General features: G+C 46.5%; 1 protein-coding gene across 12 annotated transcripts in view; it reads left to right on the plus strand.

The window, feature by feature from the left end:
- The window catches only part of PCDH15 (protocadherin related 15), an 883,259-nt gene that overhangs the window by 120,587 nt on the left and 745,647 nt on the right, over positions 1-17,025 (plus strand). For 2 of the 12 annotated variants that reach the window (XM_084525150.1, XM_084525143.1), the window contains exon 1: positions 1,872-1,987. The exons of 3 other annotated variants lie outside the window; for them this stretch is intronic. The gene's annotated coding sequence lies outside the window, so the exon portion shown is untranslated. Of the gene's footprint in view, positions 1-1,482; positions 1,684-1,871; positions 1,988-2,624; positions 3,040-3,758; positions 4,002-17,025 lie in introns of those variants that run through there. 7 more of the 12 variants (XM_084525140.1, XM_084525151.1, XM_084525156.1 and 4 more) reach the window with 6 other exon arrangements.

Consider the following 17,025-nt stretch of genomic DNA (forward strand, 5'->3'; position numbering starts at 1 on the left):
AAAATAATCCACCAAATTTTGAAGTAGAAATTAAGTCTTTCTCTAATTAAAAGCATTACTTTTCAAATAAGATTGTGTACTGTGACAAGTAGTTCCGAATTCTGCATTAGTACAGAAGCTCCTGAGCTCTCAAATTTGTAGATCTATGTAACCAAACAAGATTCTCTGCTACCATCTCTGTGACTCATCTAATAATGCTGGGGAGAAATATCTGGCTAATGTAACAGCCAGCTCAAACGTTGCTATACGTTTTCCTTACTGTCAGTGGCTTTCCCCTGCTTCCTTTTCTGTCTGTAACAGTTAATTTGTAGAAGTTACCAGTTGGGTGCTTAAGAAGCTTGGGGGAAAGGAAGTATGGCACGGAGGCAGGGAGAATGAAAAGTCATCGTAAGTTTTCATTCAGTTGTTGGGTTACGAATCGTGCTAGCTGAGGGGTGACCTGTGAGCTCCCTTCTGTAGTGCACATTCCCATATGTATAGGTAAATTCTTAGAGCATTCCTGTGTAGCACCAGGACGGGGCTAAGATTCATGCTCTCATCACCACCAGGGGAGAAGAGCACAGAAAAGGCCGTCTCAATCAATAACAGTTTTGCTTTTGACTTCAGAGACCATGAAGGGTAAATTTGGGGCCCAACTGCAGGTGGAGGATTTAGTCCGGATTTACAGAGGTGAAACTGAGAAGGGGTCAGGGGTGGCTGAGCTAATTTAGCCACTGCTGGCAGCTGGGCCTGCACCACCTGCATGGCCTGCTCCTTCTGACCTGCTCAGCAAAGGCTTTGCTGCTTATCCAGCTCCTCCGTGAGCCTGTTCAGCGTGCCAAAGGGTGAAGGAAACTCTGCTTCCCTCTGCCAGGGTGGCTTTCTGCTGATATAATTAGCTAAAATGCTGTGCTGTATAGTCAAGCAAAGTTAGTGCACAGAAACAAACCAAAAAAAAAAAAAAAAAAAAAAAAAAAAGCAGGAATGTGGCTTGGGGAACTTTTTCTAGCAAAGCCCCTTGAGACAGCAGCCAGCCCCAGTTCCTATCTGTGACTCTCGCTGTCATGATTGAACTGCTGCTGGAGTCAGGCTGTGGGGCCACTGCGAGGAACGAGTTTGGGAATTGATTCCTGATAAACTTAATCCACAAAAATAAAAGGACAGATATTTTGAATAGGAGTCGGTTCCCCCTGGTGGCATGGGAGCCTCGGCTGCTTATGCCACTGAAGAAACTAACTGAAGAAAGTTAATTGCTAGAAGTAGGTTTTCTGAGCATAGTTTTCATGTGAGCAAGCACGGTGGGAACAGAAGCAGTACTGGGGTCTCGGGACTCTCTGGCCAACCCATTTTTTGGAGGGATTTTATTGTTACAGGATTCTCCCCCAGAAAGTGAGGTCTGCAGTGGCCTACAGCATTGGTGATGGTCTCTAACTGCTGTTTCCCCAGATGGGGGCTGATTGCTGGCCCTAATTCTGGGACTATGAGGTGAATAGAGGCAGAGACACAGATGCTGGTCCGGCCTGTTTGAGATTTTAAGGCAGTTTGCCCCAAATCTCCCATTTAAGCCTGCGTAGTTTACGCTTTATGGAAGCGCTCACATTTGAAGCAAGTAAACCACTCCAGAAGGCATCACCGGCCTGTGTCAGCGTGTGTGAGGGGCTTTCTATACCGTGAGACCTTCCTGAGAGCAAGTAGGCAAGCGGGGTCGGTAAAAACCTAATGAGTTGGTGCTGTACCCCTCCCTCGGCTGCTGTAGCCGGCAGCCACTTCACTCCCCCCCCGTCGGTGCCCTCGCCCGGGGGGGGGGAGCCGAAAGCCGCCCCCGGCCCGGCTCCTCGGGCGGGGGGGAAGAAGCGTTGCGGGGCCGGGGCCGGGGGCGGGCGGCGGCTGCAGTTCAGCGTCCCTCCGAGCCGTGAGGGGGGCACAATCCGCCCGCCTTCGGCAGCGCCGCGCCGCTCCGCTCCCTGCCCGGCCGCCGCGGCTCGGCCTTCGGCGGCCCGGTGCTGAGGTGAGGGGCGCGGCGGGAGCGGGGCGGCCGCTATGGGGGGATAAGGGGGGACAGCGGGGGACCGCGGGGAGCCGGAGGGGCCGCGGGGAGCGCAGCCCCCCGGCCTTCCCCGTGTGTAGGTTTCGGCTGGGGGTGGGCGAGGGGTCCTCAAATGGCGCTGAGGGGCGTCCCGTGTGCGGGGGGAGGCTCGCCCCGAACTCCTCGCTCCTCAGGCGGGCTGCCCGAGCTGCCCCTGGCTCCAGAAGCGCAGCCCCGGAGCTGGGAGCTGGGCTCGCGCACTGGGGCTCTCACGGGGGTCAGCAGCCTCGGCCCCGGGGTCCGCACAGCCCCGGGGGCCCCTCGCCGCCCTCTCCCCCAGCCCACTGCCAAGTTTCGCCGGCCGAAAGTTTCCCGGCGAGGCTGCCCCGAGCCCTGCTGGGGCCGGGGAAGCCGCCGGTGGGCGCCCATCTCCCCCCCCCCGGTGCCACCACGCCGCTGGGCAGAGAGGGGGTGCCGGCGGGGATGGCTGTTTTAAAAGGTAGGGTTATGTCAAAGGGGCTGGCGGAGGAGATGGGATGTGTAAGGCTTCCCTATCGGCGTCTGGTAATGAGTGAAATAAACGAAGCGGTTAGTATTCTGCTCCTATGGCACTTGGCGCGGGCGAGAGGCGGCTGTTACATCTCATTTCCGAGCTCATTTGGAGGAGCGGAGTGATGCTGGGCGCCTCATCCGCTGCTGTTCCCGAGCTCTTCAGCCCTTCAGACAGCGGGGAGACGGGGAGCTCCCGGCTGCGGCATCCTAAAGCCACGGGGAGAAACCCTCGGGGGCACGGGAAGCCCCCCGAACGCTTTCGGAGCACGACTGCAGCTGCGGACCCAGCGTGGCAGCAGCAGGGTGACCCCGCTCCCCAGGCTCGCAGTAGGTGATTCGACTGATGCCTGCCTCTTGCTGGTGAATTTTTCCCGGAGGCTGGTCAGCACTCCGTCTCTGAAGACTAACTCAAGATAAACCCAGAGAAGTCAGCCTCAGGGGCTGGAGCCCGAGGAGGAATCCGGGATTCCCTCCGGGAGAAGGTAGGCGTGAGGGTGCTGTCATCTGGGGGCACCGGCCGCGAGGGGCGGACACCTGCTTCCTATCCCCTTCTCATCCTTTAGTAGTAATGAGAATTTTGTGGATGTCGGTCTGGGGTGAGGTGTGCGTGGCTGGGAGTGGTGGGCAGCCAGAAGTCAGTTCACATTGACTCGTCTGGGCTGCAGCGAGGAGGAAAACAACTCACCTGTCTTTGTAAAGCAGGCTGCGCCCACCTCCCATCATCAAAAGTTAAGGTGGGAACGGCTGCTTGTGTGGTGTCCCCACCAAGGTGGGAGGAGGTTCATGACATGTGAAATCATTGTGGTGTTCTTTGGGGTCTGCCAGGTTAAGTGAAGTATGTTTATTTTGTGTGTTTGTGTTGGTTTATTTCTTCCCCTTTTGACCGAGAACTGTTTTGCTTTCTGATGGTTGGAAACCAGGGGAAAAGGGAGATTTAAAAATAAAATCAGACTGTATATTTGAAGTGGTAAAGGAAATGTTCTCAGGATCCCACGTAGCAAGCTGGAGATGAATGCAAACTGTTCCTGTGCTGTGCCTCTTCCAAATTCAGTTCTCCCTGAAAGATGTTCTCTCTCTCCCTGCTTCCCAGCGAAGCCCGATCTGCATGGCTAGTCAATCACCTCATGCAAACGAGGTGCTTTTTCTCAGCCTCGCAGTGGCTGTGGGAATGTGTTGGTACTGCAGCAGGAGTGACAGTCTGGTCACATGCATCACCCAGCGTGTGCAGCAGCGGCGTGCAAATCCATTCTGCCTTAAACTTTTTGGTGTGCTGGAGAGCTTGGAAAGCGTTGAGGCAGGTTGCTTGCAAATAAATCGGGGACTGCTGCCTCTGCCCTCTTGGTTTAGCTGCTGTTCATCTGGCAAGCCCACATATGCCACCCTCTGGAAGGTACGGTGACTGTACTTGACACGCACTAATTTTCAAGAGAAAGACCGCAGACCGGTAAGCAGATGCCTAGACCAGGCTTGCTTTAATTATAGTTCAAGATGTGGTTGGTGCAGCTTTACATGTTTGGCTACAGTAAGTACTTTCTTTGACTTCAAAATTAGAGTAAGAACATGTACTCAGGAAGGTATGAATCTTAATTCCTTTGCTAAAATAGAAATAGTAAAGCAACCTCTGACATAACTTCATAGATGAGTACTAATTTTACGTGCGTTTTGCCAGTAAATAATTTCAGTCAGATTTCTGCGAACGTAGCTGTGGTTTATAGGCCACCGTCTGCCAGCTTAGCATTGCACCAGTCATGCAAATGGGTTCCTTAAACCCTCTCTTCAGTCACAGGTTTCTGTGCCTCCATGGAAGGGTGCTGCAACAAGTCTGTTCCATTCCTGCTTTGTGTGTCTGTAATACCTCTGCATTTCTTACCTGGTAGGATAGCTTGGGGTTGTGGGCATCTTGAGGTTTGCAGGGACAGCTGCACCACAAGGCTGGGTGGGAAGGGCACTGGGGAGTTAAACGCTGTGTTTTGGAGCAGGTGCAGAAATAAATGAGGAAACCTAGAACCCGACTGGTTTCCTGAAGTGATTCGGGGCTCAGTAGGCTGGCTGTATGCTTTTACTGGGGTTGGTTAAAAGCATGGATTTTTAGCCAGGAGCTGGAAGTTGGTCCAAGTTGTTTTTCCTCTCCTCACTTGCGTCGGTAGCTGTTCAGTGAGCTTCTTGGGTACTTTTACTGGGATCTGTACACTTGGAAATTCAGGAGCTAAGTTTTTGCTTCGGTGGGACACGTTCTTAAAAGGTCTTCAGGTAGTGCTCCTTCCCCTCTTCCTATGCCTTAGCAGCTACATATGCATGGAGATCTACTTAAAAACTCTGCTATTAAGTAATATGTGAAAAACTTTTTTTTTTTAAAAAAAAAAGGTATGTATACATTGTTGTTAAAACTCTGCTCATTAGCAACTTTGCACTTTTCATGTTTTTATTGTGTTTTTGGAAACAGTCTGGCTGCCTTCATGGCTTTAGTTAAAATACTCTTAAGCTGGAAAATAGCACAAGTGCTGATTTTTTTTTTTTTTTTTTTTTTCCATGCTTGTGTTTGCTTAAAATCTCGACAGAGGCTCTGATGCATCGAAGTATGGAAATAAGAAAGTAAATTCTGCTGTTAGTACAGCTGTATCAATAAGTGGGGTAAACTCTGCAGCCTTGACAAACCAGACCCTTTCATGCCACAGAGATAGTTTTTGGGAACTTCCTCTGAACTCCAATAAAACTTTGCACAAACGTGGCAAAACAAGGCAAGCTTTTTTGCAAGGCTGTTAGTTTTCTCCTAGTGTGGCTGAAAACTGAACTGCTAGGCAATTAATGCGCTCTTCTCGGTCCTTAAAGCATGCAGATGGGTAACTCTGACTAGTTCAAGCTCGAGATGCGAATCTAGCCAAAAGGCTGCTTGATGCTTTAACAACAGATTTGCTAGTCGCTCCTATAAATAGTGTGTGCACTCGGTATGCAAGCCAGAGAAAGCAGTAGCTAAAATAGAAAGGATTGTTGCTCAAAATCCTGCAATCAGAGCTTCCTCTTTTAATTAAAAATAACTAATCAACTGATTGATGAAGGCAGAATGTGCCTCGCAGGTCTATATTGTTATGGCTGCTGTTACCAAAGCATTTTATCTTTTGCGTTTGTTGGTAGGAGAGCTTTTGGGGAAGGAAAGGTTGCGTGCCTAAAAAGCTTCTAAGAGTGCAACAGAGGACGCTTCCGGAGGGTGATGCTCCAGCAACTTCATGGGCTTGGTTGGTTTATTGTAAGACTTCGCAGTAAGTGCTAACTCAGGAGTAATTGGGTTTGATTTGTGTTGTGGCGGTTCCGGCAGTCGGTACAATCCGTCGACAGCGGATTTGTTCTTTGTTGGTTAGGTTCATGTGCTTTTCTATGCCTGCACACCTGGCTAATTTCTCTTTTCAAGCTGTGAAAGAAAAGGTGTTAGCTCAAATACTTTTAATACTGGCGACACAACTCTGAGTAAGAGCTCCAGTCATTTACAATATTGTCTTTTTAAAGACTTATGTAAGCATGCATAAAAATAATATATATGACCTTTATCAAAGGTGATGATAACACCTGTATCAGAGCTATGAAACATAGCTTTGGATGTTGGGGATAGAGAGGGCATTCACTTAAGAAAGGGAAAAGGCATTAACAGCATTTGAGAGAGGTCACCTGTAGTTGTGGACTGCCTGCATTTGCCTTTGACCTGTGCAGGTTCCCCTGGTGCTGGAGGTTCGGCCTGCTGGGTGCAGTGGCCAGGATCCCTCAGCTGACACTTCGCTGGGAGTGCCAGGATGCAGCAAAACGCCGCTCTGGGAAGGGGGCAGCAGAGGAGCCAGCCCTCCCTGCTATGTAGCCAGCATCAGAAATTGCAGGTGAATGCTCAGGTATCTGTTATTTTCTGTCTGTGGGTTTTTTAGGAGATCTGCTGAGCGAGTGTTGAGGGCAAACAAGGACCAAGCAGGCTGGTGGTGTCTCTCAATTAGGGCGCTGCAGCTGAGGTGACAGCACAGAGCAGCAAGGAACCAAGTGCCAGTCAGGCTCTCTGATCCTGCGTATGCAATTCTTATCTCGGCTGTGCTGGCTCATACTGGGAATAGCAGCCCTGAAGCAGTGCTGGTATTAGGAGTTCACATCAGTAGCCTGGAGATTGGAATCTTAGCCTAAAGATGAACAGAGGAATCTTGGGATTTTTCCAAAATTTGCTTAGAACTTCAAACAAGCAAATCTTGCTGTAGTGAACGTTTGCCTGAGGAAGGGCTGCAGACATTTCTCCAGCCTATTTTGTCTAGCATCAGGAGGATGCCCTGCAACACAGAAACACACGACCTTAGTTCTAATGAATTCCCTGAAACAGTGCAGCCTAAAGGTCAGGGAAACAGAGGAAATTTCTAAGTAAACTGCCACAAAGCCTGCAATTATCTTCTGTCGCTGTTGAACTACTAGCTTATTTTTTTTATTTACTTCATGTATTTTGTTCTTGTTCCATTTTCTGACCTGGCAAAACCACTTGTACTACTGGGAGAAGAAACTAAGTCCTAAGACAAAGCTGGCTTAGAGCAGCTGGCAGAAAGATTTCAGAGGCACTTGGGAAGAATACGGGGAAAAAGATTCCCAATAGAGCAGCTTCAGGAGTGGCTTCAGTGCAACAGGAGCAAGTCCTTTCTAATGTGAAGATGGTGTTTAAGCACTTAACCACTGCTTTTGCTGAAATGATTTAATTAGTGGGAGAGAAACTTACAGCCCGCTGCTTTTATTGATGCTTTAGTTAGTATTCTGGCTAGGCAGTCAGATTCTGATATGAATTTGGGGATGAACTCGCTTTGTTTTTCTGGAAATAAACATTTGCATGTAATTCTGCTGCTTAAGATGTTATTTTATGTAGAAGGTGGCTGAAGACCCCAGTTGTAAGGCTGAACCCATCCATAACTGGCGGTGTGCCTGGATCTGGGAGAGCTCTGTGCTGGGGGCTGTCAGTATGTCCATTTTACAGACTTGTTACTGTGTTAACTCAAGGGTCTTCCTGCCACATCAGGATATCAGCCGTTTCGCTTTACGTGGTTCCTCTTCTCATGCTTTAAATACAAGAAAGATAATTCCTTTTGGGTTTCCTTTCTAATTACGGTTCAGGGCACAACTGTGGGAGTGGTTTCAGTAATTTATTCTTTTGGATGAGGTACAGAACTGCAGTCTTTATTGTTCTGTCATTAGATTCCATGCAGTGCTTTTTATGGGAATAAAACCCTGGATCCCAACATGCCAGTGTAATTTGAATAGTTAATTACAGTATTTTCCGTTTACCTACAGTTCCCCCTCAGTGAACAGGGCAGGTTCAGCCAAGCTCCTGTCCGTCCTGTACAGTAGGGATGGGGGAACCACCCTATTTCCAAGCTAACAGCTGTTTCTAAATACAAGGACAGTGCTTGGACCGGCAGCACCAAATACTGCTGGCTGCTAAGAAGTAAAATAGGCGATGATAACAGGCAGATCTCTTTGTGTGGATCTTGGTATTACATTTTTTATCTGCGGTTTCTGAAAGGGATGCTGGGGAATGAGCGACTGGCACCTTGCAGGGAGTAGGGTCAAGCCATAGGTAGCGGGATTACCCTGGTCAAGCGAGTGTAATCGGGGCAGGTCACTGCATGTTGTTTGCTGCAAGAGCTAGTACAATTTCATAGCTGTGTGTTCAAGTAATGTGCAGAACGTTTTTGTGAAGGATGTTCTTCATGACTCTTGTGGACAAAATAAATCTCTTCTAAACAGCAAAATTAAATATGCCCTGTCAGAAGTAGGAGATGGATGCTTTAAAGAAAAATAATCTTGTGTATTCCAACGATCTGGTTTGGGTTCAGCTCTCTTTTTGCTGCTTTTTCTGCATTTCCTGAAAGCAACACATATGTGATTGTCTAACTTGTGGCTGTCTTCGTTCTGTACAAGGTACTAATTAATGGTGACCAATACACCCAACTGGGTTACCACAAGCTAGGATCTCCCAGAGTAGCTGTTTATGTGAACTTGACTGTGTTTTACTGAAGTGCAGTTGCAGGGAAGCTGATTGGGAAATAGACCTTTGGGAGAGGTGAGTAATGAGGGAACGGGGGCGAGCTGGGGACCTTTTCAGCCCAACTGCTGGCCCAACACATGCCTTTCCCATTCTTCTTTCTGAATGGTAGTAAAGCCACTCCATTTCAGTTGTTTGTTAATGGAAACCTCACTTGGAAATAATCCAAGCCAGTTAGCTAAGCATGCGTAGATATGTATAGTGGTGTTTCAGCTCTTGAATATGTCAGACACGTATCCCCAAGAGTCATCAGACCTGTGGTTCATCCAACAAGCTAGGATCTATATCTTAAAGCTTATGAATACCTTCTTTATTGTTTGTCTTTCTTTCAGTTTTCATTCTTTGATAATACTGAAATTTTAAATAACTTGCATCACTAGATGCCAAAGACTTCAAAATGTCTGACCGCTTGACCTAGCTTGCATCTCTTCTGCTGTTGTCTGCAAACAGAGATCAAAAGCCTAAGGAAAAAAATGTGAGACAGCACAATTACAGTAATTAGAATATGGGATGTTTTATTTCTGTTACATCTGAAATGAGGGTAAACAAAAACTAGAAACAAGACCCACACTAATGGAATTATATATTGACAGCTTAAGTGCCATGTTGATGACAAGGAAAAATGAACAACCTTAGGCAGAAATACAACATTGCCTTTAAATTGTTTTATTTTTGATTTCTAAAAAATCTGTTAGATGGGTGAGCAGAAGTCAAGTGCCGTAAGTGCAAACCTTTATAGCATTGATAAAGAAATATTTTTGATTGACATGTAGAAACAGGGAAGTCTGGTTTTAGTCTTTTTGTGGTGTAAAGGCCTTGTTTATGTAGCGCTTAAATATTCATATGTGTTCCTGTAATTGCTAAATGTTGACATTGTGCAGCCTATTAAGGCAGTAATTGTTTCTTCCTTTCCTGTGCCTGTTCTTTCAGGCCTGTGCTTTCTTTTTTCTGAGGGGCAGATCTGCTGAGAGAACCTCTGTACTGAAGGGGAGCTGCTGCGAGATGGTCATGATGAACCCCAAGCAAATATTGGGATTTGGCTCAGGTTTATCTGCAGCCTGTTTGCATGACATGAAGAGGGGTCCTGCCTTTGATTATGTGCAGTTACAAAGCAGCCTATGATAGGAGCCTGCAGGTGGGGTCTGGCAAACAATCACAGGGCTTCTTTCCAAAATACCTGAAAGTAGCATGCGAACTCTCTGAGTTGTATTGAAAGAAACTAGCATGGTTTGTCAGGCCTTAAAGAGTTTGTGGGGCTAGAAGCATCCCACGCGACTGGAGCTGTACAGCCCCACGTGCATGCCCTCTTCAGCTCTCTGTCTGCTCGTGAAGGACCATGCACGACACCTGCTGCCTTTGAGGAAGCACCCACTGGTTTCTGAGTCCCTTTTGTTTCTAGGAGCTTTAAGGTACTTACCAGTACCAAACAGAATCTTTAAATCTCCCAGGAACAATCTGAGCTCTCAGTTACTCACACATCCTCTAGCAAAAATTCCTTCATAACAGCAAAATTGCTGCAGTTCTGATAATCAAGCAACCACACAAAGGATAGGACAGCAGATAGTGTTTTTCAGCAGCCTTCCTTTGCTTCCCTTTTTCATTTGTATTTGTTTCATTTTTGCCTACCAGCATTTGAGAGCAATGCACTTTATGATAGAAGGGTAGTAGGAAAAAACTTTTTTTAAAACAAAACAAAACAACTTATAATGTGAAACAAGGTTATTTACATAAGTGTTTGCAACTGGATAAGATTTGGGTAAATGCAAGTGATTAATTTCAGATGGTAGTTCTTGTTTTATTATTTTTATTTTTATTTTTTACTATAAACTCTTTAATGAAATGCAATTTATGACAGGTGATTCAAGGGACAGAACTTGAGTTCATGCAAATCTCTGTTTTTTGACGAAACTCAAGAGCATAAGATGCTATGAGCTCCTGCAAAAAAATGCCTCTGTGCTTGGGAGCAGAGGCAGAACACACAGCCTCCAGGAATTGTGCTGCAGCCTCCATCACAACATGGTGTTTTTGTGTTTGGCAGCCAAGTCTGGAAGCAAAGCAGAGAGGGGGATGTGAGAGGCTGGCGGGGGAGTGGTGGTTTGCCTTTTTGTGGCAGTTCATCTGGATGTCTGTAGGGGTTCATCTAGATAAGGGAAGCGTGATGATAGAGCAGCTACAGGAGGGTCAGAAGAGCTGACCCAGAGTTACGGTGGGCTTTTTTCATCTAGCAAGGTAGTCTGAAGTCAACTGGTGGGACTAAAACTGCTGAATAGATGAATCAGACTTCATGAAACTCATAACAGACTGATGCTTCATCCACCGGCACTGCAACCTGCTTCCCTTTTTTGCTTTATTTCCTCCTGATTGTAAGTTCAAAAAGCAATGGGGGGTGGTGCCTGGGTTTGCCTCACTGACGGTAAAGGACAGGATTATTGAAATCCCTTAACAAGTCTATCTTTTTGGGGGGACAGTGTTTCCCCTTTGAGTTTTTCATAATGTTCTTACTCTATTACCTTTGAACGCAGCTTAAAAAAAAAAATCTATTCAGGGAGCCTCAAACTGAAGGGAGCCATCCGTCAGTGCTATGGGTGTTATGTCCTCTCGCCCTCCCACCAATTATCAGGGTAGTGACAAGTTTATGGCTTGGACTGTCACCCACAGAGGATGTCACTGGGGGCATGAAATTCAAAGTACTTTCTGAAGCTGTCCTTGTTCAACTTCTGCGTAAGAAATTAGCAAATGATTTGGATGACATAACAGGTGACCGAAACATCAAGGTCAGTGCAAAATCAAGTCAATCTGACTCTGGGGGGGGCATGCTGAGGCAAGCTGGGGTTAGGAATTTGCATTTTGGGTAGGAAGCAATCAGCCTGGGGCAAGTGCTGGGCTTTTTGAGATTAATTCTGATCTGCACTGGGGCTGGTATGTGTTGTGCTGTGTTCAGTTCCTTCTGTGCTGACTGGTGGTATTTCAGAGGAGGCGTGTAAAGCTGATGGAAGAGCTGTCGTGTGGCTGGGAATTCTTCTGCATCTAACTTTGTGTTTGCCAATATCAGTGCTACTGTAGAATTCCTCTATATCTGGTATTTTAGTGAACCAAGTGTTTAGCTTGTAGTTAAAGCCACCAGCTCGGGTTCATCTAAACCTTTTCCTGCCTCTGTAGGAAGCTAAGTCTCCACTCCTGTGCCAGTAACAACTTCGTGTTACTGGGGCTGTCGGGATCCTTCAGCTGCTCTGCATGTCCAGCCTCCTGATGCCAGCAGAGCTGAGGTCGCTGAGAAGGAAGAAAGCTCCTGAGATGAGAGCAGGTTGTACTTAGGGTGCTGCACCAAGGAACGTGATAGGTGGGGTTGGCAGTCTTGAAAAAGCATAGTCTCTCTGATGCAAAATTGTAAAGGACTGGGCTCCCAAGGTTCATCTAAATCCACTTGATGTCTTCTGGAACTCTGCTTCTTGGGGCTTCAATGTGAAACCACCTTCTGCTTCCCTAAGACAGGTACAGGCTGATGGATGGGTGTGTATGCTCCGGGCTTTCCATGTAGGATAACATTTATTTGTCACGTGAAGCCAAAATTTTGGTGAGTTGACCAAATGAGCTTGTCGGCACAGCGCACGAGGTGTTTGGCAGTAAGACTGCCTGTTTAGATCCAGCTCGTCAACAAACACTTGTTTGCAGTTGTTATGGTGCCACGTACAGTCTTTTAGCAAGAATCAATTACAGCTTAATGTAACATAGGAAATTATGATTAATGAAACCCATCGCAAAGTTGTGTTGGAGGCGACCAGGCTGGGAGCATTGTTAGCGGACGGGTTTACTTACGGCAGCACTGTTTTCCTTTCATTCAGTCTCCTAATCAAATTTTAACATTTAAGTTTGACATTTACATGACATTCACGTCTGCAGAAACTCTGTTTCCTTTTCCCCATTGCTCAGTTTCCTTTGAAATACAGTTATGCCTCAAAGCATTAGGCTTTGGGGGAGGGAAATTCTAGAAGGGAGCCACTGAGGGATGGTGGCTGTGGGCTCGGGGGCTCTGCAGGCTGGGGTTCCCATGGGAAGGGCTTTGCAGGAGATCTGACATAGGGGCCAAAGGATTGTTGCTGTCTGAAGTGTTACCAGTCCCACGGTAAGAAGGTTTAATCTATTGTGTGTGTGTAAAGATTTGTCTTCTAACATTAGTGGTTCGCCAGTCTGATTGCCACTGCCTCTTCCACAGAGCTGCCTGCTGTGCATTTAAAAACACCTACATACATGTTTAATCTAGCTCCAAACTTCATCCTCATTGTGTCATGCCTCTGGAGTACATCTAGAGGCCTGCTAAAACAAAACCTATCTACTTCAAAAACCTGTATCTGCACACATCTGGTTAATACAGATGATGCCTGTACATTTCCCACATCAGGGAATTTCTGGCACTGGCTTGTTCTCTCCTGGTAGTGTGTTACCATTCAGGTAGTTCCCTTCCATTTGGTTCCAGTGTGACTTCTGAATTGCTTTTGGCACGTTTTTATAACCCGTTTGTATTTCATCATTCGAACATCTGTGCTTGCTGTTCTCCTTGACTGTTACACAGAGTAAACAGCCTGAAAGGGCAGCGCTGTGAGCACAAAGGATTTTGTAGACCCGTTTTTACAATCTGGAGATTTCTTGCTGGTACTGTGCTGCAAGTCTGGGATAGGGGCCCTGCGTATGGGACAGCCTGCGGTGGTGGTAAGTGATGCGTTCCTATAGGAATGCGGGGTTAGGGTGGGGGGAGTCCTGTAGAAACACCTTGATTTGCTGCTCCATCAGCTACACACTGTAATAACCTGCTGGAAAGGAGTTTTAAACAGCTGTGCAGTAGCAGTGTGTTTAATGTTGTTGAAATGATGTGCCATGTTAGAAATCATCGTGCCGGTAATGGACTGTGGCAAAAACATGAACTGTGGTGTGGGTATTTTGGGTTAAAGGAAGGGTCCCAGTCTGTCTGTCCTCTGTATAGCTTCAGCTGGATCGTGTATTTGGGCTTTTGTTAGTAACTGGATGTAAGCTTTTCAGATATGGCAATCCCATAAATCTTGAGGTTTCCCCTCCCCATTTCAACCCTGTTGCATCCAGTGGCTGGTACATTCTTCCACAGGTGCCCTATTAATCAGAAAAGAGGAGAGTGCTGTGTGTTTGTTTGTTTGTTTGTTTTTTACTTTCTGTACTGAAATGTCTGAGAGGTGGGGAAGTGGTGGCGTTGTGCAGTGCTGTCAGGTGGGAGCTGGAGAAGCACAGCTAATGCATTTTGGGCTCCGAAATTGTTTATAATAAGGAACCCCAAATCTGGAAAATTGTTTTTGAAAGTTGTTGGAAGCACAAATTGCACTTCTCAGCTGTGAAGCTGAATGTTGGCTCTGAAGTTAGGCAGGCATGTCAAATGGCAAAAAAATTGCTCATTAGGTTAAAATCTGCTCTGAGATCGCTGTGCACCCTGTCTCCTGTCGAGATGAGTAGAATTTGAAGGGGAAGAGGGGAAAAAAGCTCTTGGGAACATCGGATCTCCTCTCTCCAAACGTGTTGTTCATTAGCTAGTAGGCCATAGTCTCCTTCCTCATATTCTTTGCAGTTTCTACTTGAAAACCTCACCTTGCATCAAGTTTTTAGACGTGCTACGATATAAGGGTTTCACTGCTCTTCAAAATAATGCAAGTCTGTTTTTCACTTTGTTTCCTTCAAAGCACCTGAGGCTGAATTTGCTCTTGATTTTTTTTTTTTTTTTTTTTTAATAAAAATACCTGCTACGTTTGCAGCGAGATCATGAGAAAGTAGGTGGGGAATGCTGGACATGGACTAGCCTTTAAAATATGAAACAAGCCCTTGGCAGGGGCCGTGCAAGAGATGGCTTTTTGCTCGGCAGCCTCCTGCCCTGGGCTCGCAGCGCTGCACTGCTGATAGCTCTGCTCCCTTCACCTGTGCAGCACTCCTCATTAAGCTCTGCTTTCCTCCAGCTCCTGAGTGGTCATTTTGAAAATTGTTTCATCCAAGTGCTCAAATAAGCAAGCGGATTTGCTGTTAAAATTCTCATAGGAATATAACGCTTTAAGGGACCTTTTGGGTCATTAAATCTGTTTGCCCGCTCCTGCAGCTGCCATGCTGAAAAGTCCCTTTCACAAAACAAAGCATGTCATGTGTAATATCCCCTCTCCTCCTTTCAGTGTAAGGCTGATTACTCAAATCATTGCGCCTTTCTCACTCATAATCTGTGCTTACTTAAGGCCAGTGTACTCATATTTACTCCTGTGCCTGTATTGTCCTTTTGCTTCCATACTTTGCTGCTCTCCTCCATATCCCCCCCTTCTAGGACACATTTTGTAGAGCAGCTCTCCTGCTTTTTACCTGTGGTTTCACCAAAGAAGCGAGCCACTCTCCTCTTGTGAGATCTGCTTCATTTTTAACATCTTAAAGTTGCAAATTTATTTTTTTTTTCTTTGGGGTTTTCTGCAAGTACATGTTAAACTGATGAAAAACTTTTACTGTGTGCTCAAGGGTGTAGGCAGTATGCAGTCCTGCCACTTGCAAAGATGCAAAAGGCCCCAACCTTTTATTTTAGGACTTGAGTGGAAAAAACATGGCTTGTAAGGCTTGTGGGAGCATTGTGAGAGGACCATGGGGGTTAGGGAAATGCTGTGAAGCCCTAATATCCTCTTCTTCCATCCCCAGTCTGCCTACAAGGTGTAGGGACCCCATGCCAAAACTGAGCAACAATCCTGTCCCCATCCAACCCATTCTCTTCCTTTCCCTCCTTGTACAGAAGTGATGGAGCTTGGTACAGGGCAAGCTTTTCTAGGTCAGCCTCTGAGCCGTGTAGATGTCCTTGTTACCAGCAAACCACTGGTGTGTCCAGTGCAGTGCCAAGCAAAGCCAGCACTTCATCTTGTCACTGTACCAATTGCTGATGGGGGTATGGATCCATCTCTGGATTCGTGGCCGTACCTGAATCAGCCTTGTGGAGGCAGAGTTTGTGTTGTGCCTTTCTTCCTGGTACCCTCTAAGCCCATCCAGGTCCTGTTAGCTTTGAGTACTGAGCCAGCTTAAGGTGTATGCCTCCAGGTGATCAGCCTTCCTAAAATCCAAAATGCATCAGTACAGGCATTGCTTCCCGGCTCCCGAGGCATAACCTCAGGTATGGCTTAGTTCCTCTGCTGAACCCATCACACCAGCTCCATTTGTTGCTGCCTCAGAAGAAAGCATTCCAAAAGGCTTGTTGTGTTCGCTTGGTGCTCGCAGGCTTTGAGGAGTGAGCTTATGTTTTGTGTAGCCACCTTTCCTTGACCTGGTTATCTTCTACCATAGTCTTCCTGTACAGCGCTCTGTACATACTCAGTATGGGTTTTCAGACTTTATTTTTAAAACTTTCTTAATTAAAAACATGTTTTTCTTATTCTGTAGTCAGTGATACTATGCTCGTCTGGAAGCATTTGAAGCTACCACAGCAGCATGATGTGCAATTCGTGGCATGGAGCTTTCTGAAGCCAGCAGGGCCAGCCCGACAGGCTGTCTGAGCTTCAAACACGCTGAACTTCTGGAGTTTCCCTTTCACTGAACAGTGCAGATTGCCATCTGCGCGCCTGGGTACTTGATTTCTGTTGTAGCTCTGCGTCCTTCATAAGAAATCTTTCCACCAGTTTTTGGTAGCTCTTTGCTTCTATTACTTTTTATTTTTTTTCCACCCTTTCCATCACATGGCTCTGTTTCTTCCCTGGTTATAAAAAGTGGCAGAAATCACTTGCTTGCTCTGCCTGATCCCTAGATTGCCTTGGCTGTTGGCAGTTTTCACGTTATTGCTGTGCTTTCTCAGTAAGACTGCCTTCAATTCATTGTACCTCTCTCTCCTCCTGCCTCAGGTTTGGAGCTCCTTTTCCTCCAGCGCCAGGTTTTGCCACGCACAACGGTGACACGTTTTGCCTCAAACAAGGAGGAAGGGAGGAAAAAGTGAGCAAGCGTCCAAAAGTGATACACCACAGAAGTGTGGGAGTGTCTTGGTACACATTCATCCACCTAGACTATTATAAAGCTATTATAAGGAATTTTAATTTTGGGTTTAGAAAATTGAATCAAATAAAAGAAGAGATAATTGAAATTTAAAAGGCAGTGTACAATGGAAGCGGCTTTGGGTTCACCCGCAGCACTAGTAGCCATTTGTGGAGAACACTGCTGTTTACCCAACAATTTTGGTGATAATCTGAATTTAAGAAGCTCTTCCTTGACAGCTGTAGCCAGATGTGTGCTTTCCTCTGGCTTATTATTGCTCCGGGATGGCAATTACAGCCTGGCAAATAGGACAGGCGAGGAACACAGGACTTGCAGAACCTTTCTGTTAAATGATATTACTGGTTAACAGCAGGATTACCTCGGCACTTCTCAGCTCTTCTTCATTTATTGCCTCGAGGAGCCAAGT

This window comes from Aythya ferina (genome assembly GCF_964211825.1).
Source record: "Aythya ferina genome assembly, chromosome: 7".
Lineage (NCBI taxonomy): Eukaryota > Metazoa > Chordata > Aves > Anseriformes > Anatidae > Aythya > Aythya ferina.